Genomic DNA, 13963 nt, shown 5'->3' with positions numbered 1-13963 from the left:
TACTTTATCATCTTTATTTTCTTTTTTTTACAAATGTGATTTTTATTTAAGGTCGTTTTGTTGTACAGTATTTGTGCACTTTAGAATGTGATGTATCTTGTACAAATTGTCTTCATGGAGTTGTTATGAAATGGGTAATAAAAACGAGCTTTTCATAAAGCCAGCGTCTATTTTGTCTTAAATTGTGATTACTTGATGTGAAGATGTCTTTGTATATCAAAAATGTTTTAATCTAAGTCTAACGAATGATTACGGAGTTAATTTAAACACTTATTTAAGATCGAACACATTCAAACACAGCGAAGTAGGCCTATTTAATTTGATAGTAGCCTAATCCAAACCCAGTGTTTTAAAAACCTATAAATTGGCAATGTCTCCAGCTATTTCGTTTTGCTTATTTGCTGTAGCTATCAAAACAGTCATGCTTAAAATGTGGCGCAGATTAGTGCACCCAAACCTTAGAGTTGGACTATCCTTGTTGATTGCTGTTTAGAACAATAATTTGCGGTTGTGAGGTTGACCGCATAAACAACGAGAGCGCCTGTATTTTATGGAGAAATTATAAAATGTTTATAAAATAAATGTTTTTGGTTACATTAGTTTTGGTTACATTAGTCCTTTTAGGCCCTATTTTAGTAGGATATCTGACATTGTTACAAAATAAGATTGCATTTCGATACAATAACGGATCTAGGGAAGTCAATGTAATAAAAAATATATTATTACCATTATTAGAATTAAACTAAACAACTAAAGTGTTCAAAATGTTAATACATTTACCAATATGCTAAATTCTAGCGATAAAAAAAGAACGGGACTCAAATGTAACATCTCAACCTTCTGACACAGCACATCGAACTATTTTAACATCCTGTATATTAATGCAAGGACGAAAGCATTTGATGCCCCAAAATGCTTGCGTATGAGCCTGATCTGAGAAGTCATAACATTCACTGCTCTCTCCTTCCTCTCATTAGTAAGAACACTTTGAATCCGCCCCATCGATGATTCCCATTTGGATTGATTTAAATACACCAGAATTCTAATTAATTCTGTTGTCAGACTCCTTGACAGAAAGTGAAGAGTCTGACTAACTCCAATTAACACCTTCTAACGAGCTAGATTTATGATTGCTCTGGCCTCTCAGGAAAGCTGTAAGGAACAGGCCCATGGGGGGGAGTTGGAGAAGAGAGCTAAAAATGTACCCCGCATGCTCCGTGTTTGTGTCAGCGAATCATGTTCCGGAGCTTCAGCCGAGGACAGCATATCTGCTCCAGCCTCCTACCCACCACGATGCCTGAAAAGTCGCGAAGCATAGCAACAGCTATCTGTCCCTCTGGAAGCTTGACATATCAGTTAGCCAGGGGACCACCCGTGCATACAAACAGCCCACTTGTCACTGTTTTATCTTGAAGGAGAACCGTTTACAGTATCATGTTCGCCTCTATCTTGGGTGGTGTTGGATCTTTGTTATAGCCTGTAGCCCATTAGTCTCCTGGGACGTGGTTTACCAACTGAAATCGCAATTTCGTTTTTCGAGTTCCGTTCTTCTTACAAATAAAAATCAAATCAAATGTATTTGTATAGCCCTTTTTACACCCAAGCATGTCACAGAGGGCTTCACATATGCCCATAGAACTGCCCCTCAATCAACCTAAACCCTCAAGGAAGACAAGGAAAAACTCCCAAAAAACTCTTAACAGGAGAAAAAAAATGGAAGAAACCTTGGGAGGAGCAATTCAGAGAGGGATCCCCTCCTCCAGAGACGGTTGGTGGGAGAGAGGAGCAGAACACAGACTAAACATAGTCATACAGTGTCGATGGGTTTTTAAAACACCAAAATCCATTATTCAACTTTATAGACAGCATAGGAATGCGTCTTTTGTGGTAGGCCTATGGAACAATTGGCATGGTTTTGACGCAGCACCTTTTTGAAAAGGTGTCAAACACAACGTGTGGTTGTGCCTGCAGTTATTTATAAACCTCACACATAAAATAACGTGTGATAGCGGTGAGAGGAAGAAGGGAAGGAACCCAAAAACAGCGATGTTTGCTCTGTGGCGTTCAGGCTACATCACAAGGCCAGCGTCCATCTTGTATCGAGAAATATTCACGCCACACTTCAGTGTAGCCTATGCACTTCCCTAATCGTTCTATGTTCGTTTACTTAACGGATTTCTTTCAACAACAACAAAAAATGAAAAAACTATGTGGAGCCCAGGGAGGCATGACAAGTGAAAACTCATAAAACAAGTCGATAGACTGGCTGTGTACCATTCCCAAGCATTCATGCAAAAACGACAGTAATCAATAGACACCTCAACAGCATGCTCCGAAAAATCAGACCGCGTCGACCGGGAGAGGGGAACAGTCGCGTGACACCGGCGACAGGCAGGAGAGCAAGCATCGACTCGAACTCTCAACAGCCTCTGTTGTTGACATTGTTGACCTAAAGTCGTTGGAACACACTGAAGTCTGTGCCTGTGTCAGTGAACAATTTTTACAGAAATCCATCCCCCGACGGAGTTAAAGCCGGTAGTGTAGACTTAGGCTTACGCAGGACTATTCACTAATGTAACGTACAACAGTGACATAGAGGGCGGGATATTTGAACATGCGACCTCCTCATCTGCAGTCAGACGTTCTAACCACTGAGCTATATACCCATTCCCGGTGCCCGACTATCCCCTGGTACTGACCCCTGGGTGTCGGTGTGGCGAGTTCACAGGAGGCGGAGACAGATTAGAAGGGGACTGGCGTCTTCAGATGAGCGCCCGGGTCTATGTCGTCAGCTCCGCTGTCCAGTCACACACTATCACTGCTCTCACCGCGTCAACACGGCCACAGGCTGCCTGTTTCTGGGTCAGTGTGTTGTCTCTTCCCCTGGATGAAAAGTCACCGAAGGGTGAAAAACATTAATAGCGGTTGTGAGGATTCTGTAAAGGATATCCACTCGTTGTGATAATACCCACTTGTGTGTAAAAATGTAACTGTCAAAGTTATCACGCAACTGATCTTTGCGTGATTACGGAGCATTTGGTTGGCTATAGCAGAAGGCCATAGCCACGGAGTCAACAATTGGGGGGACTAATTAAATTTGTTATGATAATTTCGGACAGCGTGCGTGGTTGCCTGTCCTAGCATAGCACATTTATATTTTTATATCAATATATTGGGGGGGACATTTTGACCAGATTTGAATATTGGGGGGGATGTGTCCCCTGTCGTCACTTTCGTCACTTTCACACATCACACATGTTTTCCAGTTCAGGGTTCCAAAATGTTATCATCGCATCATCGCATCATGAGTTCTACAATCCTCCGCCTCAAGAAACCAAATATAAACATATAACCAGATAAGTCGCGATGGTTTCCCAGGCCTGCTTCCTGTTTGGGCACCTCAGCAGCATGCAGGACTGAGCCTGCTCCTCTAGCTTTGGAGGGTGTGAGAGAGAACATGCTGCTGCTGACAAGACTTCCAGTTACAAGGCGCCTGTTTCTGGTACAGAGCGGTAAGTGTTAGCCGAGGATGTGGAGGTGAGACAGCGGGGCGGTCAAGCAGGGTGGGTGGGTGGGGGTGTCAGGGAGTATGAGTGGGTGAGGGTGTCAGGGAGGATGGGTGGGGGTGTCAGAGGCTGCTGTCCTACTCGGCCTCCACAACGCGAGGCCCAACTCGACGAAGCGTCACTAATCTCGGAGCACGAGGGAAGACAGGCAAGATGAGGAAGAGGGGCTGTCTACCGTGCTGCACTTAACAGTGCATTGATTTCCAACCCTGATGTTTATTCCCAGGAGGGGTTGAAATGCCCCTCTTCTGGTCATCCCACCCCCCCCTTACTTTGGTCCCCTTGGCCCCCGCTTACCCCCTCGGCCCCCCTCAGCCCTGTGTCCATGTGGATGGATCAGGCAGGGGCAGACCAGCCTCCCCCACTTCCCTCCCCTCCGCCAGGCAACCCTAGGGAGCAGAGCCAGGAAGCAGGGAGGAGGGAGCAGGGAGGAGGGAGGAGGGAGCAGGGAGGGAGGAGGAGGGAGGAGGGAGCAGGGAGGAGGGAGGAGGGAGCAGGGAGCAGGGAGGAGGGAGGAGGGAGGAGGGAGGAGGGAGCAGGGAGGAGGGAGCAGGGAGGAGGGAGCAGGGAGCAGGGAGGAGGGAGCAGGGAGCAGGGAGGAGGGAGCAGGGAGGAGGGAGCAGGGAGGAGGGAGGAGGGAGCAGGGAGGAGGGAGGAGGGAGGAGGGAGCAGGGAGGAGGGAGCAGGGAGCAGGGAGGAGGGAGGAGGGAGGAGGGAGCAGGGAGGAGGGAGGAGGGAGCAGGGAGGAGGGAGGAGGGAGCAGGGAGGAGGGAGGAGGGAACAGGGAGGAGGGAGCAGGGAGGAGGGAGGAGGGAGCAGGGAGGAGGGAGGAGGGAGGAGGGAGCAGGGAGGAGGGAGCAGGGAGGAGGGAACAGGGAGCAGGGAGGAGGGAGCAGGGAGGAGGGAGGAGGGAGGAGGGAGCAGGGAGGAGGGAACAGGGAGCAGGGAGGAGGGAGCAGGGAGGAGGGAGGAGGGAGGAGGGAGGAGGGAGCAGGGAGGAGGGAGCAGGGAGCAGGGAGGAGGGAGCAGGGAGGAGGGAGCAGGGAGGAGGGAGGAGGGAGGAGGGAGCAGGGAGGAGGGAGGAGGGAGCAGGGAGGAGGGAACAGGGAGCAGGGAGGAGGGAGCAGGGAGGAGGGAGGAGGGAGCAGGGAGGAGGGAGCAGGGAGGAGGGAACAGGGAGCAGGGAGCAGGGAGGAGGGAGCAGGGAGGAGGGAGCAGGGAGGAGGGAGCAGAGCCAGGAAGCAGGGAGCAGGGAGGAGGGAGCAGGGAGGAGGGAGCAGGGAGGAGGGAGCAGGGAGGAGGGAGGAGGGAGCAGGGAGGAGGGAGCAGGGAGGAGGGAGCAGGGAGGAGGGAGCAGGGAGCAGGGAGGAGGGAGGAGGGAGCAGGGAGGAGGGAGGAGGGAGCAGGGAGGAGGGAGCAGGGAGGAGGGAGCAGGGAGGAGGGAGCAGGGAGGAGGGAGGAGGGAGCAGGGAGCAGGGAGGAGGGAGCAGGGAGGAGGGAGCAGGGAGGAGGGAGCAGGGAGGAGGGAGGAGGGAGGAGGGAGGAGGGAGCAGGGAGGAGGGAGCAGGGACTGAGGTCTGGAGGAGAGGGGATGTCTGCAGGGGGACCAGGTCAGGAGGCAGCTGAGTGGAAATAATCTGTGGTCAAAATCAATGCATTGGCACTTTGGAGGAGCGCAGCGACAGATTTGGGAATTTCTTGTAACCCCCCTCCCTTCCCCTCCACCCTTCTACCCCCCACTCCTCCCCCTTTCCCACCCACTCTCCCCCTTCTCCATCATTGTCGCAGGAAAGCTTCACCACTGGAGAAAAACAACATCCACCATCCCTGTGGGGAGAAGGAGACTCTTTACGTCTCCACTGCCTCGGGCAGAAAACACGACACAGTGGTCAATATTCATCTCATGGCCGTCTCATCGAACACTCAAATATGTTCCCTCTTATCGAGTGCGACTGCCAAACATCCTCAACAATTAGACAATGCCTTGAGTGCCTGACCAGTCAGAGAAACCAGGGCTGAGAGAATGTATCACAAGACAGGTTTGCCCCTCTAGGTCTTTGTCCTGCAAGCACTGGCAGATCCAAGGTGCGGTGGCTGCAATCCCAGGCTTGCCAACCCTATCTACCCATGTCCTAATATATAGATGTTAGTAGATTTTATTCAATAGTATTAATATGATTATTATTGGCGTTAGTTAAACTACAATGTTATAATAATTGATGGTGGGATCAGGTCACACAACTCCTCCATGCCTTCCTGCCACCCTAACTGCCCCCTTCCACCCCCTACACCTTGCTACCCCCTTACCCCTAGATCCCCCCCCCCTGCCTGCAAGTTGAGTCTCAGCGAGAGATGACCTGATTGGATCCTTCGCCACGTCATGGTGCAACAGAGTCAACTTCTCACGAGCCGTCGGATCTGGGCGCTCAGGAACAGGCTGTGATCACGTGTGTCGATCGGATGCTTCAGATGAACTCCCCAGTAGCGTTCTGCGGGTGCTTGGTTCCAGAGATGCATTCTAAGCGTTTCTCCGGTCTCTAATAGGCTCTCACTGTCTATGAGACTCGGGGTACAATTAAGAGGTGATAGTTTGATCTCCCACCTCACTGTGCTATTTCTGAGACGCAGTGTGATGAAGCCTTTTGGGGAGAGCTCTATTTAAAGGTAGGCTCCCATGAACTGTTAAAAGGCATATGTCTGTAGCCTGAACTTGCCTGTTTAATTCAGCACACTTCTGAGAAGTTCTGAGAGAATGTATTGACACTTGTGTAGTTGCACACAAATTGAATAAGGTTGCTTTGGCGAACAGTCTCTCTGTGTGTATATACATATATATATATATATCAAAATGCTCTTCAAGTTTTTATTTCTGCTGTTATTGGACGGAAAGGTGTTAAGGTGAGAGTAATGTATACTGTTGCTAATGCTTTGAAAGCCAAGCAATACAGAGGTCTTATTATGTACACAGATAATATAAACGACTGTGCAATTTCCAATTCGAATAAAAATGCATCTGGTTTTTGGTCCCATGTTAGTTCACACTTGAGTTAGTGTTACCTTGTGGGTCTCCATGGTCGGCCTTATGAAATGGTACTGTGCTGCCACCTGGCGGATAGAATTAAACATGGCAGCATATTTATCTTTGCATGCAACAAATTGTTAAATTCAAAGTCCCAAAAATGAAGTAGTAACAGTAGTAGGTAGCTTACTTTAACTTTTGATCCGATTAAAAATACTTTAGAAAGATACACGTCTTTTAGGGACAAGGGCTCAATAGAGACTATTCAGATCACTTACTAACATTTACGGGAATAAATCAGTACTGTGACTAACACTGTACTTTCCTCTTGCTGTTCGGTAATTTACATTTCGGATACCGCGGTTGCCGGTTTGAAGACTCGCTGCTTTCACAAAGCCTGCTTCTTGAGACCACGTTTGCAACGCCCATTTGACTTGTAATTGGTTTGGAAAAAAACGGCTAAATCTCTAGTGATGCTCAACCCCGTCACTCAAGAAGTAGGCGTCTCCTAGTCGCACTGTTGCAAGGCACATCAAGTTCTTTCTTGAAAGTGCTACCCGCTACCTCTGCCACCAGTTAAAGTGATCAAGACAGTGAAGTTGAAGTCGCAGGTGAAATGGACTGCACAATCCAGCACTCGGTCTCGCTGGAACAAAGGAGACCCCTTTTGAGTACAGTAAGTTGGACTAGTTAGATTTACTGTTTACTTTGTATTCGCAACCTCGCTCTGTCAAGCCGGTGTCATCCTCCCTCACATTGGGATGGTGGTAGAGATGCTGACACCACCCTCGACTGGACATGCGGCGGGAAAACAACCGGTTAACGACATAACGAGAGCCTCAAGATGTACGTTTATTTAGCGAGTTGTTGCTTTTGGCAACATGAACTTTGTGATGTATTAGTGTGTTGTTTAGCTAGCCAGGGAGCTACTCCCGGCTCAACCTGTGTTTCTCGCCCGTGCATCATCACCGCTCCAGGTGACGGTCCATTCCCGTCAGGTACTACCGTAACGGAATCATCGACAACCAAACGATGACTTCTCTCGTCTTCAGTCGTAACAATCACCTTTTGTTCTCAGGCAGCGGATAGATAAATGTTTATTATCGTTGTCGTTGGTACTCAGTAATCGCTCAGTAATTTTGATCGGCTTGTGCCACACTTTTTTGCCTACATAGTGCTGTGGCTATAGGTTAGCAAGCCTCTCTTAACTTACAGTTAAGGACAGGTGAGGCTTACTCGCTGTAAATTTACATTGTTATCACAGTATTATCCAAACATACCAAAGAGTGAGTCAGATGTCTGAGCCTGCAGTAGCCTACTTTTTTTCCTCATAAAATTAAAGTGTGGAGATGGGTAACTATGGGAGCCGGGACGAAATAAGACTAGTCCTCTTTCGGTTTGTAGAATGTTTTGGGAGTGCCTTGTGTGGTTATATACCCCTTCTCTAAAGTGCTTCCTGTTTGTTGGGTGTTATTTGGTTTTGGACTAGGTTGGTTACAGTAAATTAGCTGACAGAAAGTGACAACAGCAATAGCATGACCTACAAAGTACCGTTAGTCTGACACATAAAGCTGGCGTTGCCTACTAATTTCACAACGTGGCAGTCTTTTTAAAGGGCAAAGATCTTGTCCTTTGGGTAGACAAAGTGCTTGTGTGTGCGTGTGTGGGTGTGTGAATGTGTGTGTGTGTGAGAGAGAGAGGGTATGTGACGTGTTTGTGAGTGGAAACCTGACCCTTGGTTTTTCAGCCCAGTGAGTTCCTTACATCCCTGCTGTGCATCCAGTCAGGGCCTAACTTCACTAGGACACTGTAGCCCTCAGATAAACAACTGCCTTAATAGGTCATGTTTAATAAAGGCTGCTTTCTCCAATGATGTCTTTGTATGACAGGCCCCTCTCCTCTGGTCTGGAAGAAGGCTTGTTTGTTCTCCTGAGGTCGTGAGACCTCGTGAGGTCTATCCAGGACCTGGGAATCCTACTAAAGATACCTTTTTTTGCCCTTTCAGACAGTCACAGTTAGAGACAGACAGGAGATGTATGGGAGAGAGGGGAAGACATGCTGAAATGTCCCGAGATAGAATCGAACCCGGGCCGCTTCATGTGGTCATCAGGCATCCTGGACCCAGGAGTCCTAAACCACCTTCTCTGTAATGTGGTTCAGTCACTGGCTATCTACCTTTAGAGCTGTCCCTAAAGTGGCTCTCCAGGAATGTAGTGATGTCATCAGGTCCTGGGGTCAGAAGCCGAAAATAAACCGTCTCCTTGGCCATATTTAACGCTGCACGGTGACCTCTAACCTCCATCCGGGTGCGTGTGATCCTACCCGAATGTATTCACGGCGTTTACGGTGAGCCGTATAAGACCGGGGCTGTGTGTACAGTGTGTACAGTAAGCCTAACGGTATTAAGAGTGTTTACTCTGGTGTTGTTGTTTGGCCGTGCCGACACGGAACAGCACCTAGCGTTTCCCCGGGAAATGCGACGCTTTCCAACCAGGTCTTGTTCGTCTTCCAGCCTCCCTCCTTCGCTTCGCTGTGGTAGCCTGTGTGTGCTCTCCCGTAATGAGCCTGCGTGTTGGGGCAGGTCTGCCCTCCCCAGGTTCCCAGGAGGGGGAACTGTTCCTCCCGGGAGGAAGACAGAGAGGCACGTTACCTATTATTACTTGAGCGGACCCTTTCATCCAAACATCCATCATAGGTTGAGGCCTTATCGCGGTGGCTTGGGTTCAAATCCGGCAACAAACCGTTTCCCCAGTTGATTATTGTATTATAATCTCTGGAATGGAAACAAATATCCTAATATTTAGTCATATTTCGGAAATAATACAATAGCTGACTCGACTACCCTGTACTTCCACACATGATCTGGAGCCTGATCTTCTTACTGAGCCTGATTATCTACAGCCAGGCCAGCTAGCCGATCCCAGAGCAGCTGTAAGGTCTGAGACGCCCCAGGTCTTAGCACAGGAAACAAGCTCTCTGACCTCGTCTAGTTAAAGCAGTGAGTCTGGAGGAAGACATTGTCAACATGCTTGACGTCGAGTCAGAGAGATCTTGTCTGTCAATGGTTTTATTCAGCTCAGTTGGATTAAATCGAAGCATAGGACAGAAATGTGGCCTTCCTGTGCAGGATACATGAGGCTTGTGATGATCTGTCAGAATTCAGCTAATGGACAGTATCCGCTGGCTCAATGGAGTGATTGTTTTCTTGTCGTTAAACAGTCCGAGAGTTTAGGTGGATTGTGCCCTGCCGAAGTAAACTCTGTAGTCAGTTACAGGCTATTATTAGCTTTTAAAGTGTTTTTCCCCCGTAGTGGGCATTAGACTTACTACCAAGAATGTAAAAAATTATCCTATTGTGTTTTCTTTTGTCTGGCCTTTGTTATTGACTGAGAACAAACGCTCTAATTAAATTTCCTTCATGAGATATTAAATGGGTGTTTGGACTATTATACAAGGCTAAGCGCTCTTAAATCGGCGTTTAAAAAGAGGCTGAGATTTGTGATGCGGTTTGGTCAAGTTAGGACAAGTAGGCTTTACGCGAAACGGATCGAATCAACTTGGTGTTGGATTTTCTATCACTTTTATATTCGCCATTTTAGTCATTTAGCATACTATACAAATTCTGCATCTAGAAAGTATCAAGGATCAGAAGTGCGTAGTTCTTACAGTATTTTGAAGTGGTCAAAGTCAAGGAATGATCTTTAGGATATTTTCCAGGCACGGAGCAAAGCAACCACATCTCAGCAACCAGGCACAACCATAACGCTAGGGAGTCAGATGGCTGAGCGGTTAAGGAGTCGGGCTATTAATCAGAAGGTTGTTGGTTCGATTCCCGGCCGTGCCAAAATGACGTTGTGTCCTTGGGCAAGGCACTTCACCCTACTTGCCTCGGGGAATGTCCCTGTACTTACTGTAAGTCGCTCTGGATAAGAGCGTCTGATAAATGACTAAATGTAAATGTAAATAACGCTTCAGCTACGATATTGCACAGTACAGTTATGGTATCCGAATGGCAACGTCAAACAGCCACGCCTGACATACAGGAGCATGGGTGGTGCCCATCTCAGTCTTTCTAGATGCATCCTGGGAGGATTAGCAGGGCGGTCCACTTAAAGGGATTCCCATTCACCACACTGAGGGCCATCAGTGTGGTGAATGGGAATCCTGGGCACTAATCTGTGAGGAGTAGCTGCCACGGCTGGGGTTGCGTGTTGTCAGGACTGAGGATCATGTCACTGTGTGGCCTCTTTTTTTTTAGCTCCTAGCTGGCTTCTCTCTACTAGCCCCTGCTAGCTGGCCTCTGCTAGCTAGCCTCTCCAAGCTCCTAGCTGGCTTCTCTCAGCTAGCCCCTGCTAGCTGGCCTCTGCTAGCTAGCCCCTGCTAGCTGGCCTCTGCTAGCTAGCCCCTGCTAGCTGGCCTCTGCTAGCTAGCCCCTGCTAGCTGGCCTCTGCTAGCTAGCCCCTGCTAGCTGGCCTCTGCTAGCTAGCCCCTGCTAGCTGGCCTCTGCTAGCTAGCCCTTGCTAGCTGGCCTCTGCTAGCTAGCGTATCCAGAGCTCCCACAGGACACTAGCCTCACTGTCAATCACACTGAGCTAGAAGAACCTCTTTGGCCTCCTGTGTAGATTTGGCTGAGTAATCCGGTGCCTGGTGCTAGTTTGGGATGGGTAATCCTGTTTATGGTGACGGTGATGTTCCCACATCCTGGCTCGCTCTCCTCCAGACCGATATTCAGAGAGACGTTCCTGAGACCTTGAAAACGATGTTCTACTGGAGTTGAGATGTTATTGCTGCACTGTGGTTGGAATGCTATGTTGCACTGTGTCTGGTACCTGAGATGTGGTTACTTTGCACTGTGTCTGGTACCTGAGATGTGGTTACTTTGCACTGTGTCTGGTACCTGAGATGTGGTTACTTTGCACTGTGTCTGGTACCTGAGATGTGGTTACTTTGCACTGTGTCTGGTACCTGAGATGTGGTTACTTTGCACTGTGTCTGGTGAATACACTGTCCCTTGACTGTCCCCCCTACTGAAATACAAAAGTAACTATGCACTTCTGATCCTGCTGTATTTTCGAAATGGGCTATTAACTATCTCACATTTTGAATTTCGCTTTGGATAGAAGCGTCTGCTAAATAAATAAAACAGAACCAGGCCTTTTCCACTGCCCTGTCAACATTTACTGCATTTGTCTGAATATTACTGCGTTTGACTAATGAGGATCAATTGGTGGTCATTCCCAATCCAATCACCTCATCCATTAGTAACTAGGTAGCAGGTCATGGATGCTATACTCACAAAGATCACTGTGCCCTTACTTGACAGAACAACGAACATTGGAATATAGAACACAGTAACTCTCCTCTCTCAGACTCAGGAGTAGAACACTACGTTAGAATTCCACACGTCAGAACGGAACATGGAATTGACTTCAGAACATAATTAGTTCTAGAACCGGACTGCAAAACTGCCTGCCTGGAGGTTCTGTTGGCTAATCTAATCTAATAACGGCTCTGATAAATCCCACCTGCAGATAACATGGCTGCTCTTCAGCCCTCTTAAACTCTGCTAATCTGGTTAGATTCTGGATTAGCGTACCTGAGGGGATCGTTGTTGGGCGCATGGCTGGCATGTGACTGACTGGAGCTGGGCCCTCTTGTAGGACGACAAACTAATCTGACCGGAAGATTTCCTTTTAAACCTAGTTGCTAGTACAGTTCAGTACAGTACAGTTGTTAAGCAGTTTGCCAGGATAATTCATCTGCCTTGCAGTGGTCGTCTAAAGTGAATGCTTATAGGCTCCTCAGGGCAGTGAAACCTTTTGCTGTTCAGCCACAGTTTCATGTATGTCGATAAGAGGAGGGAGGATATGAGACACGGTCATGTGCAGTTCTTACCACTACAGGGCGCCCTTCTCCTCGGTGTGGACGCAGCGAAGGAACTGAGTTGGTTTGAGGATCTCTTTCATTTTCATTCTCCATCAGTGACAGTTGCTATCTTCTACCTGCAAAGGATAACACATGCTGTACTAGTTTACATTTACACTTAGTCATTTAGCAGATGCTTTTATCCAAAGCAACTTACAAGAAAGAGCTTTACAAAAAGTACATACGTTAATGATCATAAACAACGAGATAGCCCTAAAAACATTTTGGGTAGCCAAAACATGAAGCATACATTGTGAAATGCAAATAAGTGCCAATGGGTGGAACCAGAAAAGCATGTAGTTAAACAAATTTCAATTGAACAACATGATCCTCGAAAGTACTATAGTATACCTCGAGGAAAGACAATAATATGATTCACAGCGAGTACAAGCAGTTAAATCAGTTACAACTAACCAACAAGTGCAGCGAGTCCCTCAATAAGTGTCATTGTGTTCCCGGAGGAAATAAACTAACATCTTATCCAACAAATCTTTCTTAGTTTAGTACTAGTTTAGAGTCACAAATTAGGGCAAGAATAGCAAAAGAAATAGCTGTAAAACACCAACAGAAGTTCCAGAGCCAGTTAAGATAGGAATATAGACGGTAACAATGTCCAATATTATAAATATAAAAGGTAGAAGTGCCGATGGATAGTGTATACAATTTTGCTGTTGTATATTGAATGGGCAGGAAGTGTCTATAGCATTCAGGTGACCCCTGGCAATCCTCTTTAATTCTTTTTAATAATAATCTTTTATTAATTAATTTTAAAATACAATTCTGTCTATGGAAGTCTAAACTGTCTAAACCCCTGGAAGTGTTTGTAATGGGCCGGACAGAGGAGGTATTCAGCCTGTTAGTCGCGACCCGAGAGAGGATTACCAGGTGTTGACAAGGAGACACCAAGACAGAGTGACCTTGAGAAGACGATAAAGATCACAGATGTGACAGAATCCGTCGAGGTGAAGGAACTCCATGAATGCATGGCTGCCTGTTACGTCCCATTCTCTACAACCTTCTGAACAATGTCCATGAATATCTGTCCATATGTGTGGGAGGGGGAGGGAGGGGGTGTGTGTATTATTATATGGTATTTGGTGGGTGGGTGTGACCTGAATGTTTGGTTGGGCAATTGTGTGTGTCCTCTATGCGTGTAGGGGAGTGTGTGTGTGTGTGTGTGTGTGTGTGTGTGTGTGTGTGTGTGTGTGTGTGTGTGTGTGTGTGTGTGTGTGTGTGTGACAGAAAGGTAGAGAGAAAGGTCTTGGCTAAAGACGAATGAAAAATTCATGGTGGCGGGGGATTGGCTGCTGAGACAAGCAGGCTGATGGGGCAGGACTCTCTCTCTCTCTCTCTCTCTCTCTCTCTCTCTCTCTCTCTCTCTCTCTCTCTTTTTCTTTCCTCTCTCTTCTTCTTTCTCTCTCTCTCTCTCCCTCCTTTCTCTCCCTCCTCTCTC

Source organism: Osmerus eperlanus, chromosome 20, assembly GCF_963692335.1.
Source record: "Osmerus eperlanus chromosome 20, fOsmEpe2.1, whole genome shotgun sequence".
Lineage (NCBI taxonomy): Eukaryota > Metazoa > Chordata > Actinopteri > Osmeriformes > Osmeridae > Osmerus > Osmerus eperlanus.
The sequence above is the reverse complement of the archived record's forward strand: the minus strand, read 5'-3'. Positions refer to the sequence as shown.